The sequence below is a fragment of the Schistocerca piceifrons genome, chromosome 4 (genome assembly GCF_021461385.2).
Source record: "Schistocerca piceifrons isolate TAMUIC-IGC-003096 chromosome 4, iqSchPice1.1, whole genome shotgun sequence".
NCBI classification, from domain to species: domain Eukaryota; kingdom Metazoa; phylum Arthropoda; class Insecta; order Orthoptera; family Acrididae; genus Schistocerca; species Schistocerca piceifrons.
This window is the reverse complement of record NC_060141.1, coordinates 322,777,788-322,797,616: the sequence shown is the minus strand read 5'-3', so window position 1 is coordinate 322,797,616 and position 19,829 is coordinate 322,777,788. Positions and strand designations below refer to the sequence as shown.

The following is a 19,829-nucleotide window of genomic DNA, read 5'->3' as shown; positions in this document are numbered from 1 at the left end:
TGGGGCCCTCTCCCTAATTTTGTTCGCAAATTCCTGTCCAATTGGTCCTTCAGAGCCCAGGTTGGCACTGTTCTCAGCTGTACAAGGACCCAGGAGAATGACATTCTATTGGGCTCAATAGTAAGTGTCCTTTTTTTAATTCCTGCTAATGGACTTGTGGCCTCTGCTGGACCATTGGTCACCATTGCTCTGTATGTGGGTGATATCTGTATTTGAGTTACGTCCCACTTGGGGGCCTCTGCAGAACGACAGCTGCGGCACACTTCCTTGTAGACACTCTCACACAGTTTTCAGTTTTCTGTAGCCATACTACAGTCCATCTTGATGCTCAATGCCTGACCATTGTCCTCCAGTTCCGTTTCTTGTGTCTTCTTTTTGACAACAAGCTTACTTGGTTGCCCCATATCTATTATCTGAAGGTTGACCATTTTCGTACACTCGATGTTCTTCTCTTCTAATGTTCTTCACTCTTGGGGCACGGATCGTTCGACCTTTCTCTGCCTTTACTGGGCATTAGTTCTGTCCCGTCCGTCCTATGGTTCTCAAGGTTATGCATCAGCAGTCCCTTTCATGCTGATTCTCTTGGATCCGGTTTACCATCATGGCATTCATTTAGCTACTGGTGCATTTCGCACTAGACTTTTAAATAGTCTTCTGGCTGATAGTGGGATCACTTCCCTTTCGAAACGGTCCCAGTTCTTGGCTTCCCATGCCATCACTTTTTCCTGCTCACACTTCCTATTCTACTCTTTTTACAGCTTCAGAGCATCTCCTACCAGCTGCCTGTACTCAGACAGATTTACTGATTGGGCTCTGCCTGAGCTCTCTCTGCCGTGACTTCCACCTCCCCTCCTTGCCCTCTTCCCTACGTTCTCCCCCGACCATTCCTCTTGGTTAGTTCCTTGGCCACGGATTTGGATGGATCTCTTTCAGGGACCAAAAGCCTCCATCGCTCCAGTTTTGTTCTCTTGCTTGTTCTGAACGCTGCTCTGGGCATTTCAGGATGCCATTGTTTTTTACACCAATGGCTCTAAATAAACTGATCAAGTGGGATATGCTTTCATGTCTTCTGTTGGCACGGAACATCACCTCTTGTCTCCATGTGTGGGGTGTTTGCTGTGGAACTGATCGCTATCTATCAGGCTCCGTGTTTTATTAAACTGTCATCCCTCACTCAAGTATTGTTATGTATGGAGTCAAAGAGTGGCCCTTAGGCTACTGCTCTGTGCTTTTCCCACCACCCCTTGGTCTCTGCCAACCATGACCTCGCTGATCTTGGTGATGCTGCTTGTTTGGTTGATTTCCTTATGGTTCTTGACCTCAGAGGTGTCCCAGCTAATGAACTTCCTGATCATGTGGCTGGCAGCCCGACCATATACCCCCTGTTCTCCGTGACCCCTCCAGGGTTCTATTTGCTACTTTTCATCACATTCCTTTTTGCCCAATTGTGACCTCACTCTTGGAAATCTACCCCCCCTCCCCAATCTAATAAACTTAGCGCCATCAAGAAGACTGCCATCATGTGGCACTCTTCCCTCTGCCTCTCCTGTAGGCAATCTACCATCCTCTGCCGTCTTTGTATTGGCCATACTAGGTTCACCCAAGATTTTTTACTCTGCAATGATCCCCCTTCCCCCCTTTGTAGTTGTGGGGCCCCACTCACGGTGACCCATATTTTGCTAGACTGCCCCCGACTTTTGACCCTTCACACGAAATATGCACTCCCACCCACCTTGTCTCGGGTGACAGTGGACGACCCTCATATGGTTAATTGCGTCCTCGATTTTTTTCCGCAAAAGTACCTTGTACTCTCAGGTATAAGTCCTTGAATTTCACTCTGGAAATTCAGTCCCTCAGTTAGCGTAGGCGTTGGTTATGGAGGCCTTGATCTTGGCTCTACACTGGCCAGGTTCTCTCTGCCTTTTCCTTACATTCTGTCTGATCTGTTGTGCTGTTTTGTTTCCCCTTTCTTGCGTTTTTTCTTCTAGTGTTTCCCTCGTTGTATCGTGAAAATGATATGGTGTGGATGTAAGGACGGGTCGATGGCAGTGATGGCGCTCCACCACACATATTATCTCTGGAGCACCCCTGCTCTTCCTTTTTCCATCCACCCCCTCCTGTTCTTTCCTCTTCCTACAGCCCTGAGGTCCCTTTTCCCTCTTTCTTTGCATGTTATCCCTTCCCCTTGGCTGAACTGAACTGTTTGTGTTCCTTTCTTGATTTCTGCCATCCTAGATCATGGGATCAATGACCTTTCTGTGCGGTCCGCTCCCCCAAATCAACCAACCAACCAACCAGTTCTGCTATTAGGAATTGAAATATGCTTATAATATCAATAAAACACTACATAAGCAACCATTAAATTTGTTTTATTTTCATTTAAGACGTGTTTCGGAATTCTGCTCTGTCATCAGGGGGCAGTCTCCGTGATTATCTCAGGTATATTGTTCCTGAGTGACCAACCATATCGAAATATCTCGAGTTCTCTGCATCTTCGTTATGTATTTTCCTCTAGAGCTGTGCAGCTGAACTTATCATTTTTACAGTTCATAAATTAAACGTCCATCTGCCACATATGATGGCAAGAAAGCCTAGGAAATCTGGAAAAGAATAAAACAGAAACTTCTACCCCATTTAATCTGTATTCTGTGGAACATTGACTACCAGAGGGATGTAAGCTACCAGAGGGATGTAAGAAAGGTCTATATTCAACTTACTATGAAGCCAGTCCAGATCTATATTCATCTTATCATGAATCCATTCTAACATATGCAACTTATACTCGAATTAAAACACAAAGAAAGAGAGGAGAATGCAGCAGCTGAAAGTTTGACTGGAAAGAGACAACGAGAAAGACTCAGAAAGAGATATGCAGATACAGTGAGAGTCCCCACGAAACAAGGGAATAAAGCTGAAATACACTTCAAGAAATAGGGAATGGTGGAGAGACAGACAACAATGGAGGTCCTTCATTCGAAACCCTACCAAGGCAGCTGGATACGGCAACAAAGTAAACAGTCAATGTGTAAAGCACAGGAAAGTACGTAAGAAGGACGCAGAGGACTGCAGCTGTTTCGATATCGTTGGTTTCCCAGGAGCAATGCACCTGAACTACGTAGATACCGCAACTGTCAGCAGGTGATGAAGTAAAGAATCCAAAACACTTCGTAAATTTAAAAAAAAATGATACCTTGGTGTGCGATATGAATTATATCATTCGACGTGTGTACATGTGATGGGTGCCAATGTTGAAGTGGTCACGCCTAAAATGTCAGTTAAATTAGTGGTGATATTGACAACCTGAAACTGGGAATGTTTTTCATGTTAATCATTTCCCTAAGTTGTGATAACGGTCTAACTTAATCAGGATCGATGTTTGGAATCTAATCCTAGGAAAAGTAGAACAACTGAGTATTGACCAGATATTTATTGTACAACACTGAAAGAAAAATATGGAAATTGAACAAGTATTTACGAGGAACCCTAACTCCTCTTCATTACCCTAAATTTGATACCGGCAAAACATTTATGACTTGAATCAAAATCGCACCGCTTTTATTAGGCGGTAATACTAACTGGTTGATACTGATTAGCATTGAAGAAAAACAGGAGGTCCACCATGACTGGCACTGATAGTAAAGAGTTCCGTTGTCGAACAAATGGAACTTAGCACCTCTGCTATTAAATATGCCCTATGTGCCGAGCCGTGGTACTTTTATCACCAAATTCAGCGCTGGGAAGGGCAGTTCTGCAACGCCTATCTGCGCAGTGCTGCCGGCCATCGTCGAGACGAAGTGCATGACGTAGCTGTAAATTCTTACAACACAGGGGACGTCAAACGGCGTCCGCAAACTCCTAAGGTCGAAACTACGCCAGTACAATGTCAGACATGAACCAAGAGTTCTGCTTACTCGTAAGTCAGGAGCAGATACTTGAGTGTGCTACCTTAAAGAAGCACTTCATAATGCCTTAGATCCGTTTCCCTGCTGACAGAGAAAAGAATGATGCCATTCCTAGTGGCGAAATTAGCACTTTATCACATATAATAGTGAGACCGATCACTGCCACCTTGCCAGCAATGTCTGACAACGCTATCCAGTGATGTGTGTCCTCTCAGCATCTTCCAGAGAGTCCTTCAACCGCACAATACCCAGTTTAGAACAAATATCGCCTTGTTACTGTGCACTCTCCATGCAGCCAATCACCGCACCTGTTACAAACAGAATATCTCAGAATCTATACGTCATGAAACTGTCAGCCACCCGCCTTCAGCTCATACTCAGTTTGGTAGAAACTTCAAGAACAAATTATAGCTCATCCTCTGATCACAAATTCAGCTAATCACATTCGTTATCCGGCCATATGGTGAGAATACGCCTTGGTGTCTGGCATGAGAACTTCTGCAATCGTTAACTTGAATCTGCGCAGGCATTAGTCACGCGTACCTTCATGCGGAAAAGGATGGTAGCAGCGCCTGTAACCTGCGATCCTTTCAGCATTGCCTCACCCCTGGCTCTTTCTTAACAATGGCACGGCCGCCACGAGGAGACCGCTCAACCGCCTTCTCGAAGGGGAGGCGGTCCTAGACAGTAAACGCTCACATCGTCCTATTCATTCAGAGCCGTAAAAACTGCCCTGCCTCCAGCCATTATCCCGTGTCGCCTCACTTCGAAGACCGCGGCGGGCCTCATTCTCCCTGCTGTCAGGGCTAGCGCACAATTACCCTCAAAGCAAGCGGTTCTACAGAACTGTTAGTACGACGCTCCCCAATATCAACCAATAAATCATTAATAATTCGATAGCCTCATCTAAAAAATGCGATGCCATACAGAGTAAATATGAAATATGAATCGTCAAAATTATTTATGTGTGACCGTCTTACAAAAAACGTAAAATTTAGTGACTGGTTACTTTGTATTTTAGTTTATATTTTTGCTGTGGCCTCCACCAGACATGATGGCGCCTAGAGTATCAGCAACCAAACTGACAGCCTGCAGCCGCGGGTTGGCCGCCTTCGCAGGCACACCGAAGCACTACACAACCGACTGAAAAAAAAAACCACAGCAAAGACACCAGCGGCCACCAGGGCCACTACCGGCCCACATAAACATAAAGAAGAGGTCGCTGCAGATCCTGGAACTATTTTCACACGTCAACCATGTGATGGAAAATAGTTCCGAGGTACTCAGCCGCCGAAGCGCTATAAAGGCCGACGCTCGGCCGCACATCGGCAGTTCATCGACCTCCAGCAGACTTGGATAACTGCCGCCCCGGCAGCCCGGCTTGGATCTTCTCGCTGATCTCTGGATTAGGCTTGGTATATCGGAGAAGTCTCTGGCGGAGACTAGTAGGAAATTATTTCAGTTGTTTCTATCTTATTCTTGTATGTAGTTCTGATTCGAAGACGGATCACTGTTTTGTGTTGGTGTTATACTTGGAGAATTTGTTTTGGTTAATTGAACTGTCCAATAAATTGTTTCGGACTTTGATCGTTAGTTGCTTCTGCTCACGTAGACATATCAATTTTAAGCAGACGTTCAGGGAAAGACATGTGTATGCATATAAATTAAAAATATTGAAAGGTCTCAAAACTAAATAACCAACTAGCACATATAAAATGTGCATCAGGAAGCTCGATGGGCAGAAAGCTAGAGTGGAGTTGGGAAGATGGTCTCCATTTACAGCGACAAGAAAGTATATAGGGTAAAGAGAAAGGAGAGTAAAGCAGAAAGAAAAGTGGAGGCCTACAACAAATCAAAGAGGGCGGATGTTTACTTTTCGCAGGAACCTTCCTCGTCGCGGATAATTGGCGACCTGTGTACGGGCACGCCGCTTGCACTTGCTGCCTTGGCGGGACGGCGGCGCTGTGTCAGATCATTAGGGAGCAGGTAGCCGTGTAGCAACAGGCTGCAGGCCGCCCCAGTAGTCACTACTCGCTACCGGGAGACAACGCCGCTGCCCAAGGCTCCAATTAACAGACGCCGTAACGAACCGTCCTCTCCGCCCTCGCTGCTAGGCCCCCGGCCTCGCCTCTGCTGTGCGTCAAGGTCGTCCAGAGTCACTACTCGACAACTGGTCTGGGCAGGCAGTCTACATATACATCTGTAATTCTCAGGCCTCTGCACAGCGCATGGTGAAGGGTACAGTTTTCCTAATATATTCACGTATTATTCACAATTACTAAGATGTTCCGGGCTGTTATGCAGTGGTCGAATAGCTTTCACTTTAAAACCCGATGTTTCGTCCGCATTTGCGGAGGACATTCTCAAGGGGCATCGTAGCTTTGTTGAATGTCCGATTCACACCCTGGCTCGCTAGCACAGAAGGGAGCCAGAGTGTGAATCGGAAATTCAGCAAAGCTACGGTCCCCCTTGAGAATGTCCTCTGCAGATGGGGAGGAAACATCGGGTTTTAAAGTGAAATCCATTCGATCACGGCATAATAGCCCGGAATATTTTACTAATTGTGACATTTTCGGCTGTGAAAGTTCATATTTTGCAAGTTCCGTATCAATCGAGGGAAATATTATTTCTCTTATTCGTGCCTTAATTATCGTGTCTTACCCTCGTGATCCGTACGTGACATCTACGAAAATGGTGGCACAGGCTTCTTATAATACAGATCCTCTAAGTTCAGCCTACAGGATTTTGCGAGAAGTATTCCGTCTTTCTTCCAGGGATTCCATATAAGTTCCCTGAAGTTTTCTGTTACACTTTCGTATGGGCTATACCGATCTCTTAAAACGCGTCTCTAAATTTGTTTGACGTCTTTTGTCACACATACATGAGGCGGCCTCAAACAATGGAACAATAGAACTCGTTGCCGGCCGGAGAGGCCGAGCGGTTCTAGGTGCTACAGTCTGGAACAGCGCGACCGCTACGTCGCAGGTTCGAATCCTGCCTCGGGCATGGATGTGTGTGATGCCATTATGTTAGTTAGGTTTAAGTAGTTCTAAGTTCTAGGGGACTGATGACCAAAGAAGTTAAGTCCCATAGTGCTCAGAATCATTTGAACCAACAGAACTCGTTGCACTACCGTATTTCATGCGATTCCCTTTACAGATACATTATATTTTCCCGGAACCGTCCGAACAAATCTGTAGGAACCAACATGGGTTCCGAAAACAACAGTCGTGTGAAATTCAGCTGGTGCTGTTCATTCACGAGACCAAGAAAGCAGTAAATCCAGCCACCCAGACAGATGCCGTACTCCTTGACTTCCATAAGTCGTTCGATACAGTTCCGTATTGCCGCCTAAGGAATAAAATACGAGCGTACAGAATATCAGACCAATTATGTGATTCCATTGAAGAGTTTCTAGAAAATAGAACACAGCACGTCATTCTAGAAGGAGAGATGTCTTCAGACATAAAGGTAACTTCGGTTGTGTTTCAGAGGAGTCTTATAGGACCATTACTTTTCGCCTGACCTAGAAGGATACGTCGAAAGTTCCATGAGCTTTTCACAGATGATGCCTCTGTGATAGAGAAGTCGAGAAGCTACAAAATTGTAGCGAAATGCAGAGGATCGACACTTGGTGCAGGTACCCTCAAAATAAGCAAATGTAATGCTTTGCTAGTACATAGTGAGAAAGATCCTTTATTATATGATAAGACAATTTCAGAACAGTCACTGGAAGTAACTACTTTGGCTCAAATGGCTCTGAGCACTATGGGACTTAACATGTGAGGTCATCAGTTCCCTAGAACTTAGAACTACTTAAACCTAACTAACCTTAGGACATCACATACATCCATGCCCGAGGCAGGATTTGAACTTGCGACCTGGTCGCGTGGTTCCAGACTGAAGCGCCTAGAACCGCTCGGTCACATCGGCCGGCCATTAACGACTTTCTTAGAATACCGAGGAATATGCATACGCAGAGATTTGCAATGGAACGACCATGTAAAATTAATGGCAAGCAAGGCAGTTGCCATTAACAAAGAAAGAAGCATACAAAACAAATAACTGGATATTGGTCATCGGTATAAGATCCCTGCCAGATATGACTGATAGAAGAAATATAGAAGATAAAAAAGAGAGCGGCGCATTTCGTTACAGGTTCATTTAGCAAGCACGAAAGCATCACACATGCGATCAAGTAAAGCCAGTGGCAGACACTGCAAGAGAGGCGTTCTGCATCACAGTGTGGTTTATTGTTCACGATCGGACAGCGAACATTCCTTGAAGAATCAACAAATAAATTGCTTCCTCCTTGGTACATCTCACGAAAACAACATGAAGATATATTTGGAGATATTCGAACCCACATGGAGGATTACCGGCAATTGTTATTCTCGCGAACTGGTACAGGAAATGGGGGAAGTGACAGTCGTACATGCAGTACACATCGCAAAATGGCTTCCGTAGTGTAGATGTAGATGTACACTCCGAAGCAAAATTAAAGGATCACTTTTTCGAAAGTCCGTAATTATCTTCCATTCTGACGCATAAGTTTAAAAAAAGATATTTAAAACGTTTCTCTGGTATTATGCAAAAGCGTGGTGCCCTGTCACGTCATCTTTGGCGACGTTTCAGACAGAGAGGTATCGACGCATGCAAGAAAAAGGTCACATCTCAGAAGGTCATTTATGGAATGAGATGGGTCGATATCATCACATTGGTACCAACAATTACCAAAATTCTGCCCAGTGTCACCGTGGATGTGTCACACGATGGAAAGGTAGACATACCCCTTCTCGCCCACATTTCACCCTGTATTTTGTCGCCTCTGCGATGGATGTCTGAACCGAGACACCCAGCGTTAAAATCACACGGTTTTCTTATGTGTGGCCGAGGGAAACATTTCAGATACATCGCGCTTAGAATCGTCACGACAAGGCCTCAGGTGGTGGCATAAAGGGCGTCAATGAAACCATCACTTGCATTGTGGTGTCGATTCCCACACATTTCGCCCTCGAAAAGGCAGTTCGCAGCGCGACAAGCAGCAAGACGACGTTTTTGACAACCTCCTGTAGCGTGATCACGGAGGTCGAGTTCAAGATTAACGTGTGTGCCATTAAAACGGTAAAGCGTCCCTCGACCTCCCCTCCGTCCTTCAGTAGGGAACACTCTCGGTGCCACACACTCACCTTAGTTGAGCACGTTACAAATGTACCTATGAGAAACTTCCACGTACATTCAGCCTCGCCGCAGCTATAGCTCCTGAACGTTAGGCAACCACTCCGACACCTTGTGTGGTATTTGCCTGCTTACAGGCGCTAGAGCAGCTGCGAGGCAGAATGTCTGTCGTGTATAACAGGTTATTTGCAGCGTGCTCAGCTAAGGTGTGTTAGTAACACTGAGGGCGTTGCCAAATAAGGAGGGTCGTAGAGGGACTCCTTGCCATTTTATGAACTTAGGTCCATCCCCCTCCCATCCCTCCCCATGATCACGCCATAGGTGGGCGCGAAACGGGACACCTGAGAAAGCATAAAGGCCCTTTGCTTCCTGGGATCAAGTTCAGATTTCGTGGAATGGTTTTGAACGGTCTCTAGCGATTCCACTCTGTATACTAGAGCCAAAATTTTTGTCGTCCTACACTCCAAAGCGGTCTGACCACTGTCACAGGCGCAGCTCCCTTAGAGTAGGGTTGAAACGCCCAGTGGATACCAGCAGTGCGAAACTTTGTCAAGAACGTCGTCCAGCTGCTCGTTGCACTGCGAACTGTTGTTTTCGACAGCGAAATATGAGACCTTGTCGTGTCGATTTTGAGCGGTTGTGTGTCTAAAACGTTTTCCTCGGCCACCTATAAGATAACCATGTGATTTAAGTTATGGGATTCGTGGATCAGACCTCCATCATGGAGGCGCAAAAGAAGGGGTGAAATGTAAGACGAGACGTGACGACGTTACCATTGTGTGAGACGTCCACGGTAGCGTTGGCCAGAATTATGGTAATATCTGGTGCCAATGTGACGTTATTAACCTCCTTACAGCTTACATGAACTTCGAGATGTGCCCTTTTTTTACATTTGTCGATACCTTGCTTTTTGAAGCGTCACCGAGTCCGAGGATGACGTCACCATTACAGAGGAAGGTTGTAGGCACCTTCGACTCGTGCTTCAAAACATATGCGTAGTGTTGCCCGCGAAAGGCAAAGGTCCCGAGTTCGAGTCTCGGTCGGGCACACAGTTTTAATCTGCCAGGAAGTTTCATATCAGCGCACACTCCGCTGCAGAGTGAAAATCTCATTCTGGAAACATCCCCCAGGCTGTGGCTAAGCCATGTCTCCGCAATATCCTTTCTTTCAGGAGTGCTAGTTCTGCAAGGTTCGCAGGAAAGCTTCTGTAAAGTTTGGGAGGTAGGAGACGAGGTACTGGTAGAAGTAAAGCTGTGAGTACCGGGCGTGAGTCGTGCTTCGGTAGCTCAGTTGGTAGAGCATTTGCCCGCGAAAGGCAAAGGTCCCGAGTTCGAGTCTCGGTCGGGCACACAGTTTTAATCTGCCAGGAAGTTTCGTTAATTGTGATGTATACGAAGCACACGATAACATTGTCCGGAAAATCCGTGCTGAAAGTTGATCATGAATAATGTTGTGAACCCGTTACTGCATCAGTTCAGTGGTGCAGTTGCCTCTGGGTTTCCAGGAGCAGACTGTAAACCGGAAGCCTCGAAATAAATTTTTTAACTTGGCGGTAAAAATAAAAATCACAAGGCCAGCACAGAGGTGTGCAGTTTAGCGGTATTACTTCTGCCGTACAAGTCGGTTGACGCTTGTTGCTTATAAACATGTTGTCACACGGGCGGTGTTAGTTTGTCCACGCCAGAAGTCCAGTATCAGACAAAACTTGTTATCAGCAACGTATGATTTTAAAATGTTCCCAATATATGTTTCATAAATTGAATTATTCTATTTTCCGAATTTGGGGCGTTGTTGTTGTTGTTGTTGTTGTGGTCTTCAGTCCTGAGACTGGTTTGATGCAGCTCTCCATGCTACTCTATCCTGTGCAAGCTTCTTCATCTCCCAGTACCTACTGCAACCTACATCATATTGAATCTGCTTAGTGTATTCATCTCTTGGTCTCCCTCTACGATTTTTACCCTCCACGCTGCCCTCCAATACTATGTTGGTCAACCCTTGATGCCTCAGAACATGTCCTACCAACCGATCCCTTCTTCTAGTCAAGTTGTGCCACAAACTTCTCTTCTCCCCAATCCTGTTCAATACCTCCTCATTAGTTACGTGATCTACCCACCTTATCTTCAGCATTCTTCTGTAGCACCACATTTCGAAATCTTCTATTCTCTTCTTGTCCAAACTGGTTATCATCCATGTTTCACTTCCATACATGGCTACACTCCATACAAATACTTTCAGAAACGACTTCCTGACACTTAAATCTATACTCGATGTTAACAAATTTCTCTTCTTCAGAAACGATTTCCTTGCCATTGCCAGTCTACATTTTATATCCTCTCTACTTCGACCATCATCAGTTATTTTACTCCCTAAATAGCAAAACTCCTTTACTACTTTAAGTGTCTCATTTCCTAATCTAATTCCCTCAGCATCACCCGATTTAATTTGACTACATTCCATTATCCTCGTTTTGCTTTTGTTGATGTTCATCTTATATCCTCCCTTCAAGACACCATCCATTCCGTTCAACTGCTCTTCCAAGTCCTTTGCTGTCTCTGACAGAATTACAATGTCATCGGCGAACCTCAAAGTTTTTATTTCTTCTCCATGAATTTTAATACCTACTCCGAATTTTTCTTTTGTTTCCCTTACTGCTTGCTCAATATACAGATTGAATAACATCGGGGAGAGGCTACAACCATGTCTCACTCCCTTCCCAACCACTGCTTCCCTTTCATGCCCCTCGACCCTTATAACTGCCATCTGGTTTCTGTACAAATTGTAAATAGCCTTTCGCTCCCTGTATTTTACCCCTGCCACCTTCAGAATTTGAAAGAGAGTATTCCAGTTAACGTTGTCAAAAGCTTTCTCTAAGTCTACAAATGCTAGAAACGTAGGTTTGCCTTTTCTTAATCTTTCTTATAAGATAAGTCGTAAGGTTAGTATTGCCTCACGTGTTCCAACATTTCTACGGAATCCAACCTGATCTTCCCCGAGGTCCGCTTCTACCAGTTTTTCCATTCGTCTGTAAAGAATTCGCGTTAGTATTTTGCAGCTGTGACTTATTAAACTGATAGTTCGGTAATTTTCACATCTGTCAACACCTGCTTTATTTGGTATTGGAATTATTATATTCTTCTTGAAGTCTGTGGGTATTTCGCCTGTCTCATACATCTTGCTCACCAGATGGTAGAGTTTTGTCATGACTGGCTCTCCCAAGGCCATCAGTAGTTCTAATGGAATGTTGTCTACTCCCGGGGCCTTGTTTCGACTCAGGTCTTTCAGTGCTCTGTCAAACTCTTCACGCAGTATCTTATCTCCCATTTCATCTTCATCTACATCCTCTTCCATTTCCATAATACTGTCCTCAAGTACATCGCCCTCGTATTCATATTCATACAAGTGGTTCTCTTCTCTCCAAAGGTCTCTTTAATTTTCCTGTAGGCAGTATTATCTTACCCCTAGTGAGACAAGCCTCTACATCCTTACATTTGTCCTCTAGCCATCCCTGCTTAGCCATTTTGCACTTTCTGTCGATCTCATTTTTGAGACGTTTGTATTCCCTTTTGCCTGCTTCATTTACTGCATTTTTATATTTTCTCCTTTCATCAATTAAATTCAATATTTCTTCTGTTACCCAAGGATTTCTATTAGCCCTCGTCTTTTTACCTGCTTGATCCTCTGCTGCCTTCACTACTTCATCCCTCAGAGCTACCCATTCTTCTTCTACTGTATTTCTTTTCCCCATTCCTGTCAATTGTTCCCTTATGCTCTCCCTGAAACTCTCTACAACCTCTGGTTCTTTCAGTTTATCCAGGTCCCATCTCCTTAAATTCCCACCTTTTTGCAGTTTCTTCAGTTTCAATCTGCAGTTCATAACCAATAGATTGTGGTCGAATCCACATCTGCCCCTGGAAATGTCTTACAATTTAAAACCTGGTTCCTAAATCTCTGTCTTACCATTATATAATCTATCTGATAACTATTAGTATCTCCAGGATTCTTCCAGGTATACAACCTTCTTTTATGATTCTTGAACCAAGTGTTCGCTATGATTAAGTTATGCTCTGTGCAAAATTCTACAAGGCGGCTTCCTCTTTCATTTCTTCCCCCCAATCCATATTCACCTACTATGTTTCCTTCTCTCCCTTTTCCTACTGACGGATTCCAGTCACCCATGACTATTAAATTTTCGCCTCCCTTCACTACCTGAATAATTTCTTTTATCTCGTCATACATTTCATCAATTTCTTCATCATCTGCAGAGCTAGTTGGCATATAAACTTGTACTACTGTAGTAGGCATGGGCTTTGTGTCTATCTTTGCCACAATAATGCGTTCACTATGCTGTTTGTAGTAGCTAACCCGCACTCCTATTTTTTTATTCATTATTAAACCTACTCCTGCATTACCCCTATTTGATTTTGTATTTATAACCCTGTAATCACCTGACCAAAAGTCTTGCTCCTTCTGCCACCGAACTTCACTAATTCCCCCTATATCTAACTTTAACCTATCCATTTCCCTTTTTAAATTTTCTAACCTACCTGCCCGATTAAGGGATCTGACATTCCACCCTCCGATCCGTAGAATGCCAGTTTTCTTTGTCCTGATAACGACGTCCTCTTGAGTAGTCCCCGCCCGGAGATCCGAATGGGGGACTATTTTACCTCCGGAATATTTTACCCAAGAGGACGCCATCATCATTTAATCATACAGTAAAGCTGCATGTCCTCGGGAAAAATTACGGCTGTAGTTTCCCCTTGCTTTCAGCCGTTCGCAGTACCAGCACAGCAAGGCCGTTTTGGTTAATGTTACAAGGCCAGATCAGTCAATCATCCAGACTGTTGCCCCTGCAACTACTGAAAAGGCTGCTGCGCCTCTTCAGGAACCACATGTTTGTCTGGCCTCTCAACAGATACCCCTCCGTTGTGGTTGCACCTACAGTACGGCCATCTGTATCGCTGAGGCACGCAAGCCTCCCCACCAACGGCAAGGTCCATGGTTCATGGGGCGAGTGAATTAAATTGAATCTTCTGTGCCCCAGGGACCAAATTATTCATTAATCTCTTATAAACAGGGAAAATTTTACACAACGTTTTTCCAGACGCTGAGATGGATTACTGTGTCGTCTAAGAATACGTTATTTTATGTACACCATCAACTGCGAGAATGGTTAGTTTCTGCCTCACATTCTGTAATGTGTGCCGAATGCTCGTTTTCGCAGCAATTTTACTCGGAATTGTTTTCATACATCGAGGCATTAAAATTTTAATTAATTATTAATCCAAGTCGTTTGGGAAATTTATTTGCCTACTTTATTATTGTTCCTTATTGATTTAATTATCCTCTTAACAGCCCTATTATTACTAGTTTCGATGCCGACAAAAATACAAATGAACAAAGAACTGCAGAATGCAAGTGGGTATCGAACACAGGTAATCTGCTTCCGAGCCACACGTCTTGGTTGCTACGCGAGCGGCGCTTTCGTTAACGGCGCATATCTTACGTGTACCTATGTGGCAATCGAGGAAGTTTCTTTCCTAGCTTTGCAGGAAAATACACGTTTTCGAACCTCATATAAATTGATGAAAAATGCTCAATTCTCAATTATCTATCGATCCTGCAAATTCTGAGTCGACTGCGCGCAATGTACTTGAAAGATGTGTACTTCATTCACCATTCAGTGCTAGTATTTCATATTCCAAATCCCAGAATTCTGGTATTCGGTAATATAATAATTCAGGTCCTGTTAATAATTTCTATCGGTTTCCTAATTTATTTGAAGATGTTTACAGTTTGTCTCACCCTGATCTGTGTGAGGAGCTTGGCGCTAGGAATTTTCTTTATTTATGGGCGAGGGCAGAAGTCTTCCTAGCAGCCATGATGGCTTCCCGTTTCCCATCCTTTTTCCGATCTCCAGGATAGCACGTGGTGTCGTTTGAAAGTTCAGTATTGGCCAAAGTTTCTTCTGTTCTCAGTTCCCCAGCCTACCTTACTAACCTTGTAACTGCTATTTATGCTCGATTTTAACGTCGCGAGGTCGCCTCCCTGTGAGATTCCGGCCCTCTGATTGACCAGTTCAGGTGCGCGCCCGTTTTTCGCGGGTAGGCGCCAACTGCCCTCCGCGGGTGGATAGTGGACAAAGGGGCAGTAGTGCAGTTCTAGTGTGACCGTGCCGGAGACCGGAGGTGCTGCTTCCAGGAGATGAAGTTCGGTAAGCATGAGCGCCAGCGTGCACTGTAGATTCGTGCCCTGCGGCTCAGAGGGAACCTTATGGGTCATTGTACTGACGTGCGTTCCTTTAATTACGGTTTACGCAATTTTTCCGAGTTATAAGACTGTAGGTTTTCCTTGCCCAGTTGGGCATAATGTGCGCGATGTGTTGGTTAGTCACAGCAGCTTGCAGTTCGCTAATAAAGTGTATACTTTCATGCTCACTTTTCCGATTCGTCTGGCAGTAGCTCTTTCAGTCCTCTCGTTCAAAATTCGACTCAGTATTTAGGTCCTCCTCGCTTGAAAACTTGTGCCCTTTGTCCTCCGCCACGTGGTGAGTGTCTGGTGTCCCTTCTTGTTTCGTTAATGTAGTCGGACCGCGAGCCAATGTTATCTAGTATCGCCTGTATGAATAGTTTCGCGTCTTGCCGGTTTTGTCTCTTTAGTACAGGAGGCTACGTAGCGATTCACCACAGTAGCATCTTTCTTAGTCTTTGGCTGATTCATGGTGGTGGTCGCTGCGTCCTGCAACCCCTTCCTTTAGTAAATTGAACCCCAGTTGATAATACGGCGATCGTTCCTAAAATTCCTTTTCTCCTGCTATCGTGGCTTATTATGAACGTACGTTGGGGCAGGCTGCTGAACTAAATTCTTTCCTTCCCCACCCCCATTTGATTGTGTAATTGTTCAATATACAACTGTTAAATAAATGAGTCCTTTAATCTTTACATTCTTCCTTTCATTACGTGAAATCATCACTTAGAGTCACAGTAGAATAATGCAGAACTATAACGGCTGCTATAAGGTCGTGTAGGTCGCGCACATTTAATAATACGATAAAGACTCAATATCGTGCGCCTGGCACGACCATTGCACGCATGGCACCGATAATAGTAGTAATAATTTTCAATTATCCCCCATTGATAAACTGGGAAGTGTTCACGGCTCAGTGTGAGTGCGTGAGCACTAAATCCACTTGATGTGATGGAAGTAGTGGCCTTTGTTTTAGTTTGGTGGTTTAAAAAAAATATAAAAAATTACAGCCCCTACAGCAAGGGATAGTAACCTGTGAAATAAAACGACCACCGGTTTTAAACTCCAGAGGTAGTTTCCTCAAAAACGAGGGAGGGGCGGAGAGGAGTTGTTAAGGGCTGTTGACCAAACATATCATTTTTAGATTGTACACAAGAAACTTGATAAATATGGGTGGATCTGTTGGCAATGTCTGAGTCCTTCCCCTTCTTGATTTCCGAAAAGCATTTGAGTCGATACCACATCTACGCGTATTATATTGTAAATGTTGTGCATATCAACCGAAATTTGGACTGGATTGAGGACGTTGTAGTAGGGAGTACACAGCATGTTACTATCATCAGATGTAGCCAACTTGTCGTCGTCAAATGTAACTGTCACTTCGGATGTGCCCCTGGAAGGTGTGATGGGACCTTTACTGTTCACGTTTTAACAACCTTGCGGACAATACCAGTAGTAACCTTAGACTTTTCGCAGTTAATGCATTTATCTATAATGAAGTACCGTCTGAAAGAAGCTGTATAAATATTGTCAGATCTTGCTAAGATGTCAAAGTGGTGCGATGACTGGCAACTTGTTTTAAATCTTCACGAATGTAAAACTTTGCATTTCACAAAACGAAAAAACCTAGTACCCCCTTTGACTGTAGTATCAATGACTCAGTTGGAATCAGCCAACTTATAAAAGTGCCTGGGTGTGAAACTTTGTAGGGATATGAAATGGAAAGATCTGACGGGCTAAGTCGTGGGTAAAGGAGGTGGTAGATTTCGGTTTATTAGTAGAATACTGTGGAAATGCCGTCACTCTAACAGGGGTATTGAACGCATACATAGAAGAGCAGCTAAAATGGTCACAGCTTTGTTTGACCCGTCGTGGAGTGGCACAGAGATACTGAAGAAACTGAACTGGAAGGCTCTTGAAGACAGAAGAAAACTATCCAGAGGATGTAAAGTTTCAAGAACGGGCTTTAAATGACGACTCTAGGAACATACTACAGCCCCCTAGATATCGATCACGTAGGGATCGTGAGGACAAGATTAGAACCACTACAGCGCGCGGAGTGCAGGGGCATGTAAACAATTACTCTTTTGGCGCTCCACTCGTGAAGGGAACGGGAAGAAAACCTAATAACTGGTACAGTGTGACATACCCTCTGTCATGCATTTCACAGTGATTTGCAGAGTACAGATGTAGTTGTAGATGTAGAAACAGAAGATGATTTGTGGCAAGTGCCTCGGCCGCTTGCAGCTGTCAGAACAGACGCGATGCGTGCTGCGAGGGTGGCTGGCGGTGAGAAGCCCCGGGCTGCTGTCAAACTTTGGCGCAACGGCCGCTCTGCTGGGTGTTCGGCACGTGCTGCGCCAGCATTCGAGGCGAGTTACCTACCTGCTTGTACCACACCAACCATACCGGAACATAAAGTCACGATGCGCACTTTAAACAGGGCGACACGACGAGGATCTCAGTACCACATTTAGTCGCGCCGGGTAGCCTAGCGGTCTGAGGCGCCTTATCACGGTCCGCGAGGCTCCCCCCACCCCCTCCGCCGCCGTCGGAGGTTCGAGTCCTCCCTCGGGCATGGGTGTATGTGTTGTCCTTAGCGTAAGTTGGTTTAAGTTAGATTAAGTAGCGCGTAAGCTTAGGGATCGATGATCTCAGCAGTTTGGTCCCATAAAACCTTACCACAAATTTCCATATTTTCCGTATCAAATTTGTGTTAGCACGATGTACTTGTAATCGACGTATTAAAAGGAGCAAAATCGGATGAACTAATAACTGCTTATCGAAAGGTAACAGAAGTAACGATCAAGGTGCCAGATTAAAGAGGTTGGTGAGAGGCATACTTTTGTCTGCAACTTTGTAAGTCACCGATAAAATACATTCTATGTATCTTTAATCGAAATGACGTTTATTAATCAAAGAAAAGAGCTGTAAATAATAGTAATGCGGCTTATTTTACGATACACCAAATGCAGTTTATGCGACAGCGTGCGCTGCCAATATATTAAAAAACGCCGCGCATAAAATTGAGATTTTTATGGGGCTCATACCTCCGGTTATATTAGTGATATAAATGTAGAGTCAACTGTTTTGGATAGCCCTTGAACAAAGGACTTTTTGTATATCCAACAAAAGGATAGTCTTAGTGTAGTGTCCTGCAGTATAGAGCCAAAATTTAAGTATTACACACTTCCTCCAGCTCAAGCAAATGTAGCAAATCATTTGGTTCTTTCTGCATTAGTTGTGATCTACCGTGCACCTCAAGGGGCTTATGGAGGTACCATTTAGTTCATGTCAGTTCCAGAGAAAATCCGAAAAAAGCGTTTTTCAAAATATTTTTCGGTGTCGGTATAACTAGCCGCAGCAAATAGATGCAATTTTAAAGGTGCGTCCTCTAGATATTTATCTAGAAGTGCCATTTTCTGTTTTTCAAAAATCCTTATCTGGTATCAAGAAATATCTCAAAACTTGCTTTTGGCTACCAAAGCCGAGCCGCGGATTCCAAGACGGCTATGAACAGCAGATGAGTGCAATTCTTGTGATATGTTACAAAGATCTGAATCTCGAACAACCTTGAAAATTTTCTTGATATCTTCATCCGTTTCAGAGATTTACTCTACTTGTACACGTAAAATATGAGCGTAAAATTCGTTGTGAGGCGAAAACTTAGTTTATAAAGTGACATAGTACGAAGAACTATGCTCTTAAGTGGCTCCATTATCGTCAGAAGGATTGTGGTCACCCCATGTTGTAGTAATGGAGCATATGCAAAATTTTTATGCTCGTGAAATCCGGTCTGACGTGCAACATTAGTTTCGCGTTATTACAATTTCACATAAGTGAAGTATCTGAGTTTTACTGACCCATGAAGCTCTTTTCATTTCAGTGACATGCTCTGATGTAGCAGACAAAAGAAGGAAAACCGAGGTAAAATGCTACTATCGGAGCACCATGAAGTTGAATACGCTCCTGTTTGAAAGACTGTGACTGGAAAATGGGGTACCATAAATTTCCTGTAATTTACGTCTGTGGTAAAAATTTTGTTGTTGTTATCAGATACCGTTTTCGGTCTATAATGACCATTTCCAGATCTGTTCTATAAAAACATGTTACAATCTGAAGATCGTCATTACAGACCGAAATCGGAAGTCTGATTACAAAAAAAATTATGACGACAGACGTAGAGTAAAGAAAATTTATTCTATATTCGGGTCACTGTTTTATTTGCGACCATGTCGCAGCTTGTGAAAATGGTGTACCAGTTGCCTCATTCTACCTTCCTCTGCACATTCAAAATTTTCCTAAAAATTGGCAAATGGCCATCTGAGAGAAAAAGAGGGACACAGTGGCAGTTGAACGTAGTTGACAGTGACACAACACTGCTTGGAAAAGAGTGAAGGAGATAATGGCAGTAGCAGAGCAAGAAAAAGAAAGAGAAAATGGATGAAAGCTAGTCATAATGAGAGACAGGATCTATCACAATGACAACGAGGAATAGAGAGT

The 19,829-nt window shown here is 44.1% G+C and overlaps 1 protein-coding gene and 1 non-coding gene across 2 annotated transcripts in view; one reads left to right on the top strand and one right to left on the bottom strand.

Moving 5' to 3' along the window:
* LOC124795818 (neuroendocrine convertase 2) overlaps positions 1-19,829 on the bottom strand; it is a 1,530,590-nt gene that overhangs the window by 343,379 nt on the left and 1,167,382 nt on the right. The window lies entirely within an intron of this gene.
* On the top strand, positions 10,355-10,429 carry Trnas-cga. Its single transcript has one exon. It is a non-coding gene; the product is annotated as a tRNA-Ser (tRNA).